The sequence below is a fragment of the Frieseomelitta varia genome, unplaced genomic scaffold (assembly GCF_011392965.1).
Source record: "Frieseomelitta varia isolate USP_RPSP 00005682 unplaced genomic scaffold, Fvar_1.2 scaffold_189, whole genome shotgun sequence".
Classification (NCBI taxonomy): domain Eukaryota; kingdom Metazoa; phylum Arthropoda; class Insecta; order Hymenoptera; family Apidae; genus Frieseomelitta; species Frieseomelitta varia.
Window position 1 is genome coordinate 84655 of NW_025109627.1, and position 12550 is coordinate 97204.

Below are 12550 nucleotides of genomic sequence, written 5' to 3' on the forward strand. Positions count from 1 at the left end.
TATAATTTTCAGCTGCTATTGATGTGTGGCTCACGGAAGTTACAAGTTGTCACGGAGGACTGTCATCCGATTTGACATCACAAGATGGAATATACGTAGACTCAGGATTGGAAATTGTTATTAATTACTGATCAACGAATATCGAGGAATTGAAACAACGGCCACTTCTATTCTGCGCAGGTATTCATTATTGATTTTAATATCGTAAAATTTGAGACTTTTTATAAATGGAATTCCCACGAATTCGATGGAATAAAAATCGGTACAGTGTTTTAACCGCTCGAAGCAATCGAGAATCAAAGGAACATATTCGTTTGCGTTTCGGTTGAAGATCGGTTTGAGAAAAATACGCGAATTTTAATTTCTGTTAATTTTGTAGTTTTTACGTTCCTTGCACTTCAATCGAGTTTGCACTCGGCAATTGGTTTTACATTTCTTTGTAACAATTCGATAACTGCCAGACGTGGTGATACATAATGCGTTCCTAGAAGAACGTACTTTTACAATTCCACTGTTCTATACCATCGCGATTTTTTAAAAATGTTTACGCTCGACACATCGTTATTCGAATTTATTGAAAAATATACAGAGTGTTCTAGTATTGATGGAAGAAGCGAGGAGAAAGTGATTTTACGTTTAAAGAAATAGTTGAAAAAAACAAAGAATGAAAACGCTTTCTGCAAATTTTATCTCACATTTGAACCTCTATTAATTACTCCTTCTTGTCAGATTTAGAATTAGCCGAACTAAAATATACTTGATAAATTTTCAGTCTTGATTCTCTCAAAAACTAAACTTGGTATTTAAAAAAAATGTCGTTCTCTCTTTTCGACTTATTTTTTCATGACATTTTTTAGAATCTACTCCGATACCCTGGGACACCCTGTACATATCAATGTCAAATAATTATAATCAGAGAATATCACAGTTGACATTTCAGGTTTAAAATAATCAATGATAATTTTGTATAATAATAACAGTAATTGTCTACTGTGTCATTTAGTTCATTACTAACAAATATTAGTCTGTTAACAATACCAACGAATTTGAATTTCTTAAATCAGAGGAGAACCTAGGAGAGTAACTAGGAAACTTTTGCGTGCTTCGATAATTAAGTATATCTAAATTCTTCGATTTCGCCGATCGAAAACTGTCCAATGGATAGACGCTGCGCTTTCAGAAAGCAGCTTGTTGCCAAACACTTGTCGTGTTGTTCTCGATCGTTTTAATCGTACGTTCTGCGCGGCAGCCTCGCGACGAAGTAGCGGAACGGAGTCGAAGTCGATGATTTATGCGACGTTTCGCGGCGGGCCGCAGCAAAATTGCCGCCCAGTTGAGGGACCCCGTCGACCGACTATAACTGATTGCCTAGAGCGTTATTCCTCTCGATGTCCCTCCTTCCTTTCTACCGGCCTGGTTGTTCCTTTCTGCCTACGTGGTTGCTCGACGATCGCGTGAACAACGACGCTGATAGCGCGACCGTGCGATCGTCAGAGCGTCGCGTAATTGATGATTAGACAAGATCAGCGGAAAGGCCAGCATCATTTTTCCTTTCTTTTCCTCTCGAAATTACATTATTTTCTCCCTTTGAATATTGAAGTTCATCCTTCTCCCTTGAGAGGATCGTTGTCGATCGAAAATGAATCAAGTACTTGTAAAATCTGGACAGTAGTCTGTAATTACTCGGTGTTCGCTTCCGGGAGCCAAGAACAGCAATGTTCGTCGATGGGAAATTTTCCGACATTTCCAATAAATTGTCAAACAAATTGCCATAAATGTACTATCCGCGGCTCTCAAAGGGATGGGGCGAAACAGCGAGCCGCGTTTCGTTACAAAGAACCGCCGCGCTTTCATTTATCACAATAACATTACAACCAAATTGGCGCCTGTAATCCATACACGCAGGCCACTCTTTGTTCGCCACTTGAATTATTATATCAACGTCAATTACACGCGTTATTTTTCCACGAGTCTCGGCGATTTTCCGCGACGATTGTAAATCCCGTTGCTGCACCAGCGCGACGCGGAAACGTATGAAAAATTAATTCGACTCGGGCGAACGGGTCTCGGACCTGCGTAAATCAGAATATCCGTGAAATATTTGAAATTCTTTAATTCATCGTTCGTCGTCCGCGGAGACGACGATTGGCCGATCCGTAGAGAAGAGAAATGACGTCCACGGCTCGTGTAAATACAAAGGATCAGCCTGTCGACTGATCTTCTGCTCTCAAAGAAGCGTCACGCTGTTGTAATTCGGCATCGATGTGATCAGATACGCCTGCTCGCGTATGTCGACGTTTAAAACCTGATTTGCTTGAAAATATGCGATTTCATATTTTCACTAGCACGACCGGGGAAATGGGGGTTGAGAAGAAACTTGCTATTAAATATTACAACATTTACGTTACGTTATATTATGTTATAACATAAATGTTATAATATAATAATAATAATAGTAATATATAACAGTTATAATGATATATATATATATATATAATAATAATATTAAATATTACAACATAAAATGTACTTTATTATTATTATAATATAATAACAATAATATTAAATATCACAACATAAAATGAGCTTTATTTTAAAAATATATATCTTTATTTTTATTTTAAGAATATATATTCTTAAAATAAAATAATATATATATATATATATATATAATATACTTATATACTTATAATAATAATATATATAATATATATAACATATTTATATACTTATAATAATAATATATATAACATATTTTTGTATAATGCGGGTGTTCTCTGTGCCTTTGCATTTTTAAATTTTGCGATATACTATAATAGGTACATAAAAATTCGTAATTCACCGATGACTCTCATAATCGGTAAAATAGAGTTATTATCGGTGAAACAGAGTCAGATTATGTCGGTAGGATTGACAATTTGGAAGATGGTAAAATTCAATTTCCAATTTTACATAGAATAGTTGTGGATTTGTAGGCTGATCCGCGAAAGCATTCGAACACTGCACAATGTGTATGTCTTTTTCTTTGAAGAAAAAGAAAGACAGGATTGTCAGAAATAGTCAGACTTCACGCATTAAAGTGAAATCAAGTGGAACGTTGTATGATTGTCTTTTACAAAGTTACATCAGCTTAAATTATTGATAATTCATCATTATTATTGGTAGAATAACACTCTTCGCTGTACACTCGAAAATTGTAAAAGAATTGGTTCAGTCATGCGATAGATTAAAAATTATCAGTAGTAATCAAAGAGAGAAGGCAAACATTTTTTCTTTCATGCGAAATGTCGAACCTTAACAGCAACGTTCTACTTTCTTACATTGCACACCATATGTATACTGCCACGAAAGAAAAAAAAAAAAAAAAAGAAAAAAAGAAAGAATTGCAAATCTCCTGCGTCCACAAAGTAATTTCTCCACTTTACTCCAATCGAGATCACTCCCATCTACATCATACTAAACGCCCCTATCGCAAGCCCAATCAGCCTAACGCTCGCTCTCGTAAAACGCTCGGTCATTATATATCGAACAGTTTCATCCGAAAGCGATATCCCCTTATCGTTTCGACTCGATTCCACGGCGCGGATCATTTCATTTCCCTCGGAAATGGCATCGGGGCGAGAGGTTAATCAACCGGATAAGAGGTATACGTTCACGCCGGAGAAGTTCATTATCACGCTGGCATTTACGTGGTCCCGTTGAAACGCATGATCGTTGGATTATCGTCTGACTAATTCGAGAATACGTGAGCACGAACCTGGCGCGCTCGCCGACTGTATAGTTCTTGATGACTGGCTTCAAGAATACTTTCGACGAAAGAAGCAAAGCTTCTCACGGATTAGCTGATTCTTCTCTTCCCTTCCCTTCCCTTCTCTTCTCTTCTCTTCTCTTCGTTTTTCGCGCGAAGGCGAAAACGACTTGGCAAACAGTGTTAATTACAGTGTTTCGTATATGCGAGGCAAGAACGTTGCTGGATGAAATGTTGCAGCGCGTCCCATAACTCGGTCGCGATTAGTCTACCCATCGGTCGGGCTCATAACCCTACTCGCAGCCTGGGTTTGACGTGATCCTGATTAACCTTTTCAAACCTCTGCCTGATAAATACCTCCTCGCAGCCAGACCGATTCGGGTTTCGTGGGGCGCCGCTACCATCCGGGGTTAAACGCTCGCGTTTAGTGAGAAACGACTCGCTACAAATTAGGGTAGACCGAGGCGAGTCGAGTCGAAAATGAAAAATAAGAATTCGGATCATATTTGTATTTTTCGGTAAAATATTTGTGTTTCTAGAGATTTTTCTAAGTATTTTGAGAAAGGAAGACAGAGATTGTTCAAGATTCTTTAGTTGAAATGTTCTATTTATTATTTCGAAACCCAAACTGAACTACTCGCGGTGTTCTTTCATTTCCTGATGTCAATTAAATTAATTTACATTTGTCGTTTCCTTTCGTGTACGAAAGTACGTTACGAAATAACAGTCGGTTTGAAATTATTTAATATCGGAGAGTGACGAAACTCGAAAATAAAAGATAGACCGTTAAACTAATTGAAATCTAAAATTTTAATTATTATATTTCATCATGTTACATCACAAATATTCCAACAATATTACAGGAAAATACTACCGCATACTGTATATGTTAATTTGAACCTCTAAATTAACGCTACAAGCTGTTCGAACGTCATTTAACATCAAATTGTTTAGAAATCGTCCAAGCAAAAGAAGCTTTCCATTTCCACCAAATATCATTTGTATTTTATTTTCTTTTCCCTCTCGAGTTTCAAACGTGACGACAATCTGGGAGTACTACTGTTCCTATCTCGAAATTTCCTACGATTTCTCGTAAAATGACGAAGGGAAGGATTTATTCGCTCGAGGATTAGAAAAGTTAACAGCGGGATGATATTTTTAGACGATTCGCTCGTGATTTTATTCGCGGTTTTGGAGAAACGTTCCGCGACTTCGTAACCAGTCGGAGAGGCGGCAAGGTCGACCGACGTTCAATGGCAGTAGGTGTCTTCAGAGAACCGACGAATAAAACGAGTCAGCTTGTTTAAAGGCGTGCCCGTGGCACGGTTGGCCGCAAAGGCACCGAAAACGGGCTGCTTTCTCTCCGTGGAAAGGGTGACTTCATTAAAAATGCAGCGGCAACTTTGCTGCACACGCTCGCTCTGTCTCCGGGAACAATGCGTGCACGAAATACGCGAACTGGCGTCAACAGGATCGAACGAATACGTTGCACCCACCGGCGTAACTTTTTTTCTTTTTTTTTTGGGGAGAAACGTTCCATTTTGTGAATGTTATCATCGGTCTAGGGAAAAGGAGACATACAGCTACTTTTATCAGTACGTGTATGTACATATATCGTGCGTGTTATTTAAGGCAATTTCACGTTTCGTTAAAGCAAGTTTCGAACAAATTTCAAAATATAGATATCCCGTAAAAATCACAAGGTATTGTTTAAGATGGCGATTTATGCTGTATTTAATATATTTTCGGATTGACTGCGAATGTTACTAAGAACGCATGAAGTAGGATAATAATATTTTATGATATATTAGTAGATAAATGTAAATTATAAATTATTGTAATATATTATATAATATATATTATGAATATCATTATAATATATTATATATTATTAAATTATATTATAAAATATATAATATAAATAATAATTAATACTAATAAATAATAATTATAAAATAAAATATAATATATTATTATTATATTATATAACATATTAATAGGATACAATTTATTATAATATATATATATATATAAATCATTGTAATATATTAACTATTACTAAATTATATTATAACATATATTATAAATATACTAATAAATAATAATTATAAAATATAATATATTATTATTATAAAATATTATTTAAAATATAAAATATAATATATTATTATTATATTATATAACATATCAATAAGATACAATTTATTGCAATATAATAATACAACAAATACATTTTACACATCGTACCAAAATTACTCGCGACGAGTATTTGAGTCCATGGTTCCCCGAATCTTGCTATTATTTTTTTCAAGAGAACGAAGCGAAAGCGAAAGTTGCCTGCAAACTAGACGAACTTAGGACGAACGTGAACAGTCAAGGAGAAGAAGAAGAAGAAGAAGAAAAAGAAAAAGAATAAGAAGAAGAAGAAAAAGAAGTAGAAACAAGCGGAGGACGGTTAATAAGATCATCGAAAGCTCGACTTCGGATCCCGGTTCGCGTTCTTACGATCTACCGCTAGTACCCCTCCTTCCTCAAACCATATATTGTAACAGGCGTCAGGTATCGGATTTGGTGTCGGTTGGGCCCTCCCCTCCCCCTCCTTTTGATTCACGTGGGCCCAAGCTAGCGCATAATGCGACGTGGTTTTTCGTTTTAACCCGCGTGGCAGTTAGGGGGTTCCAGGGCGCGTAGCTTCCTCGTGGAATTTATCGCCCGTCCGAATCGCGGACCAGTCCATATAACCCGTTCACGATCGGTTCCCACTTCGAGGGAGAGACAGAGAGAGACAGAGAGAGAGAAAGAGAGAGACATATACGCTCCCCTCCGCCCCCTTTTCCACCCAGCGCTCGCTTCTTTTCGTGGACGATGCGCGCAACGGTGGTACTTGGACGCGCACTGTTTTCATTCTTTTATAAATCTTTGCGCGGCGGTAATATATATCGGCGTGGCCGGGTGTATTCACTTCGCGGCCGCGTTTTATGCGGCCGTGTCCTTTTTGCATACGCGCCGCATTGAAATTGATTTCGAACCGGGCGCAGGGGCGCGCCTGAACGACCACCGGAAGATTAATACCCGCAGCGTCCCCCCCCCCCCAACTCTTTCGCTCGCTTCTTTTTTAATCCGGTGCCTCTCTCTCTCTCTCTCTCTCTCTCTTTTTCCTTCCTCTTCTTTCTCTTTCTTTCTCTTTTACTGCAACAGATACGTGGAAAAGCGTGTCATCGTGCGGGTCACCGTACTTACGGTTTTGGAAAGCAGATGATCAATTTCTCGGGGAAAATTAATTCTAGCCGACACCGGGTCACCATGTTGACCCATGTTAAGTATATAGTGCATTTGCATTGTGGTAAGACACGAATGGGTCTGTATGTTTGATTAGGTTAACTATTAGTATTATGAATATATATATTAGGTAGCGATAGACAAAGGAATAGGACGCAGAAGGAAGTGAAGAAAAAGATGTATCAGTTTCTGTTACGTGGGTAGAGAGAACAGCCACGTGTGAGTGTAAAGAGTGTGTATGCATTTTGTATGAATATTACAACAAAGGACTTATATAATACAGATAGATGGTAGCTAAGTGATTTGTACTAGATTATAGATGAATTCTACATGGTAACATAGAGTAATTTCTATGTTACATCTAATAGTGCTTCCTTCATGCTTAAGGGCGTGACATCAACAACCTAAAATTAAACCATAAATTATATAAAAATAATATGAACATTATTAGATAACATCCTGTACCAAAAAGTGTAGTAAAAGTTCAGCTATGGGTCAAAAGTGACCCGGTGTCGGCTCGCCGATTTACGTCAGCTATCCGAGAGTTAATAAAAAAGAAAGAGAGAGAGAGAGAGAGAGAGAGAGAGAGAGGTTACTTGTTACTCACGCTCCTCGGAACAGAAAAATAATAATTAATACCAAATCCGCGGATTTTTACGTGTCCATGAATAATTTTGAATCAAATCAAGATCAAAGAAAACAGGGAAACAAAACGTAGCGACAAGTCGATTTTAAATTTCCCTTTTGTAAGCCAATTCTCGTCGATTTTCGAAATTACTGCCTCTCGAATGCCATACGCCATTGCCATGTTTCCTCTTCCCTACTGAAACGCTGCATTCCTCTTTTTTTTTTCGAAACAATGGCATTGATGTGTTATTTGTTATCGCAAATTAGAGATATTTTTAGCAGTTTTCGGATGCAACGAAGTTTGGTATTTTTTTTCAAAAAAAAAAAAGAGAGGGAGAAGGTGGTGAAACTCGCTACCCGCGCTTACAAAGGGCGGTTTGTCGGTAAAAAAAAAAAAAGAAAAAAAAATCGCTCGACTACGTTTGGATCTCAATAGCAATAACGGGTTGGTTACGCTGTTTTAATGGAACAAACTTGTTTGACGATGTCCCTTTTTTTTTCTCATTCTCTCTTGTCCGCGAAATAAAAATCCGAAGCACGAAATGTTCATCTTGATGTTCGAAAATTATACGCTCGTCCGTTTCTCCGTTTAAGTATGATAACTAAGCAAGACGCAAGTACTTTACGCGTGATTATCGCGAAACATTTGAACCAGCCAGTAAGATTAAAGTAAATCGTAATTATTGAAATTATCTCCATCCGCGGCGTGAATGAAAATTATCGGATGGAGATCTTGAAGTTTCGTTTCTTATACAGGGTGTTTCGAAAAATTGGTGTCCGTTGGGTGATTAGCGTGGATAGATCGATAGATCGATCGTGTCGCCATTAACGAGCGAAATATTATTCTTTTTCTGTGTTTTGTGTCATTATTCTACTATTCAATAAAGAACCCATCGCGTTTATTAATGTTGCCAGTGTATGTGTTAAACATCAGGAGCGTGCAAACACATTAAAATAAGCTACAAAGTCCTACTAAACCTAAATGGGCCCAAAAATCCTGAGTAACTAAAATTCAAACACGTGTAAAAAATACTAAAAAAATTTTCTTCACGCCAAAATCCACTGTGTCCGCGAGCCCTTGAAATTTGTTGCACCATTATTTCTTTACCATTTTACTCAACTTGGAACATTTTTTGAATTTTTATCGTTTTAAAACGAGAACCAAGTTGATCGCATGATTTGTTTTTTTTACAAAGCAATATCAGTTTATAATTATACGATATAATCATATTATTTATTGACATAAAATTTATTATTTATGTAATATAAAATTCATTAATGATTCATTTTTCATTGTCACTGTCGCAGTTATTTTCTTCGCCACCAAACAAATATTTGCTATTCTCGATAAGAAACACCAGTTGTAAAAGGAAGAGAGAAGAAGAAAGTCTCTCTCTCTCTCTCTCTCTCTCTCTCGGAGAATGCAGTGCGAAGAACAGGAAGCGGAATAGAGAACAGGTGTGAGATACTACCGAGAAATTCTGGCAACGAGCAACAGAGCAGTTTCCGTGCACGAGTTTGCAGCGCGGTGAAGTGACTAATACCCACCAGTTTAGGAATCCACCATAAATAGCGGAGGTTGGCAGAGATCAGGAAAATGTTTGACGTCCTATTATCCGCGCCAAGAATCGAAATCCCCCTTGGAACATTTCACCGGGAGATCAAATATTTGAGCGTCACCCGGTGGATCCCCAGTGTCTTCGAATGCCATCGAAAACAGATCCTTCCAGCGATGAGATATTTGCATGAACGTTTCGCAAAAAAGAAAAAAAGAAAAAAAACGATCGCCCGACTGTTTCCCCTGAAATTTCGTAGAAATTGTCAAATATACCTGTACTGCCATCGTTTTTTTTCTTTCTTTTTTTTTTGTATTTTAACGCAAACGACGTTTTTTTATTCCTTAAATTCTTCGTGATACGCGAGCAACATCGAATTCCGAAATTTTATTAATTAGCTCAAAAAGGCGAATATATCGCGTGATTAATTAATCTCAGTTCGTTAAATCTATACTACGGCCACTGTTTAATGACAGTAGACATTTGTTAGAAATTATCTTTATGAAAGGTAAACAGTTGGAACGTTAGAGGCTTTTTTTGTTCCAAATTGCAACATTTCCTCAGTTTTAAGTACATTTAAATGTAACCCAGGCAAAACGAATGACAAGTTTGTTACTTCTTAATAATTTTTATCCAATGAATACTATCATACCGATGAGGTCCAGAAGAAAAAGAGAGTGACAAATTATTTTATACGGTTCGGTCATTCGTTATGGTCAACCAGTTGCCAGCGCAATGGGTTAAGGGAAGAAGAACAGAATGGTAGACCTTGTTACAGCGTAATTATAGTTAATTATCTTTTGCTCATTCTATATAAAATATAGAAAATATCACACACTTTATTATTAAACATAATCATCGATCTCTGACACTGACGCAAAAAGAAAGTGAAAAAAATCGACGTTCGTTCTCATTGTCCGACGTCGAGCCACATTGGGTGGCGCAGCTGCGACCCAATAGGCAGCAATTCAACGGACAAGGTGGTTACTGGTTAATACAGCAACTTACCCACTTACAGATACGCTCTAAAACCACGCGCGATGGCTCGTGTTCGTGTAACAACCGTCACCAGCGGCGGTGGCTGGGTAACCGAGAGTTTCGTCGGTGCAGAAGCAACGCGGACTGTTACCAAGTTCGGATAGACCGAGCTAAGTTCTCCTGGTGGTACTTATGGGACCGGTTGTCTACCGGCGAAAACGCCTGGACGAAGTTTGTCTCTCCCGCCTCTTTGCTCACCCCACCAGCCCTTAAGGAACGCTCGAGACACTGATTTACATGACGATTAAGTTAATTAACGAGCTGCAGTCGTCGTCGCAGTTGGATTGTTAATCTCAACCGCGTCGAACTGGCATGTCGTCAATGTCGAGGATCATTCGTGACAAGCTTTGTTTCCGGTACAGTAAAACCTCCGTCAGACGAACTGATTTTGAAATGGGAGATGAAAGTGTGTTCAGGTGAGAAAGTTTTCACGTTTTACTGAATTTGATCGATCCGAACTGACCTGTACAGATCCTGACTGACGTGGTTCGAAACGTGGAACCCTCCCCTTTAAACTGCACTTTGTTTCATGTCGATCGGCGCACCCGTTACGGAGATACGATCGTTCGAACGAAACCATAATTTTTCGCCCGTTTACGTTTCTGTCTCGCTCGCGCGCTCGGACTTCTCTCTCTTTCTCTTTCTCCCTCTTTTGCACGCCTTCACTGACCTATCTCAAGCGTCCTTGCGCTGCCCACCGCCAGACGCTGAGTCAGACTTTTTTTTTGCTACTACTACTACTACTAGTATTAGTACTACTACTACTACTATTATTACTACTACTACTGCTACTACTAGCGACGTACGCGTTTCCAGGAAACAATGTAGGTCACGGGAATTTCGCCCGCCATTCACAACTCAAGCGCTAAAATTTAAATCCATGTATCTCCGTAATTAATTGAGATATCGATTTGGGAAAAACGGCGTTTCTCATGTGCTCTTTTCTATTTTTCTTTCATCTGTTTTCTCGAAATTTTGTAATCTTTTTTTTTTCCAGCTTCTTTGGATGATCTTTATCGACGAAAAGACGAACTGAGTTTGACGAACGAAATATAACTATATATTTAGCATCTTATATATTTTATATAAATATATATTTTATATATTTTATAAACTATACATTTATATTTTCAGCTGTGTTATAGTAATATGTGGAATATTTTATGAAAATAGATATATCTCTGGAATTAATTGGGATATTCACCTGGAAAAAATGGCCACGCCTTCTTCTGTCTCTTCCTTTCCTTCATCTTTCTCTGTCTTTTTTTTTTTTTTATTATAGGGGATTTTTGTTAGAAACTTTGTAATCTTCTTTGGCTCCCCTTTTTTAAAGTTTCAGGTAAGATTTTTGTTAGAAATAACGCGTTTGTATTTCTTCTCTGACCGATTTTTTTTCACAAACTTCGTAATTTTAATCATCGACTCTGTAATTGTAATTTTTAATTTTCGTAATTTCTACGATACAATTAGAACTTCCAAGAAATGATTGATTCTTTTGTCAAATTTTGCTCGCCAACGTCAGAAACATCGAAGATTAAGAAAAATATTATTCCAAAATTATTATAATAACATACTAATAATAATATTATTCCGCGCGCGGAGAAATGAATGAGCTTTCGCGACGAGTCGAAGGTTGGAAAGCAATTGAGAAACGCGGAACGAAATTCTCCCCGCGGAGAGAAGTTCCATATCCGGGGATAGAGTTCGAACTATGTTTAGCCGAGTATCGGTTCCGGTATACGCGCACTCGTATAAATTTTTTTCGAAATTTCATTTCGATGCGGTGTATCGCTGTCGATGTTCGAGAACCTTTACGCAACTGTCGTTGGAATTACACCGAGAATTCCCATTTGCTTCGAGATATCGTCCCCGACGTCGTTTATATTCTACTCCCCCTCGGGAACTTCTTTCAGAGAGAAAAAGAAAAAGTGAAAAGAAGAAGAAGAAAAAAAATTGTCATTCGACGATTTCGAGGACCATCGAGGGTGTCTCGAGTCGGATTCAACCCTGACGCGACGTCTTGCGGGCATCAGGCTAAAGTAAACACATTTCCGCGGGGTTCGGCGAGGAAAAGCCGTGGATTTCCACACGGGGGAGGTGTGTGCACACACGTCGACACAAAAGTCCCGCGTTTCGTCGGGATTTGCAGCCTCGTCGATCGAAGGGAGGCGAGACTCGAAATGAAATTGCTTTCGATGCGTGCGTGGAACGTTCTCGCAGGTATGTATACGTGCGTTTACCGAGGGATAAGCGCCGCGTTATTTAAGTTACTCCATCGTGGAGAACGAATTTTACGCGTGTA

At 38.3% G+C, this 12550-nt stretch overlaps 1 protein-coding gene across 1 annotated transcript in view; it reads right to left on the reverse strand.

The window, feature by feature from the left end:
• The window catches only part of LOC122539036, a 189590-nt gene that overhangs the window by 52213 nt on the left and 124827 nt on the right, over positions 1-12550 (reverse strand). The window lies entirely within an intron of this gene.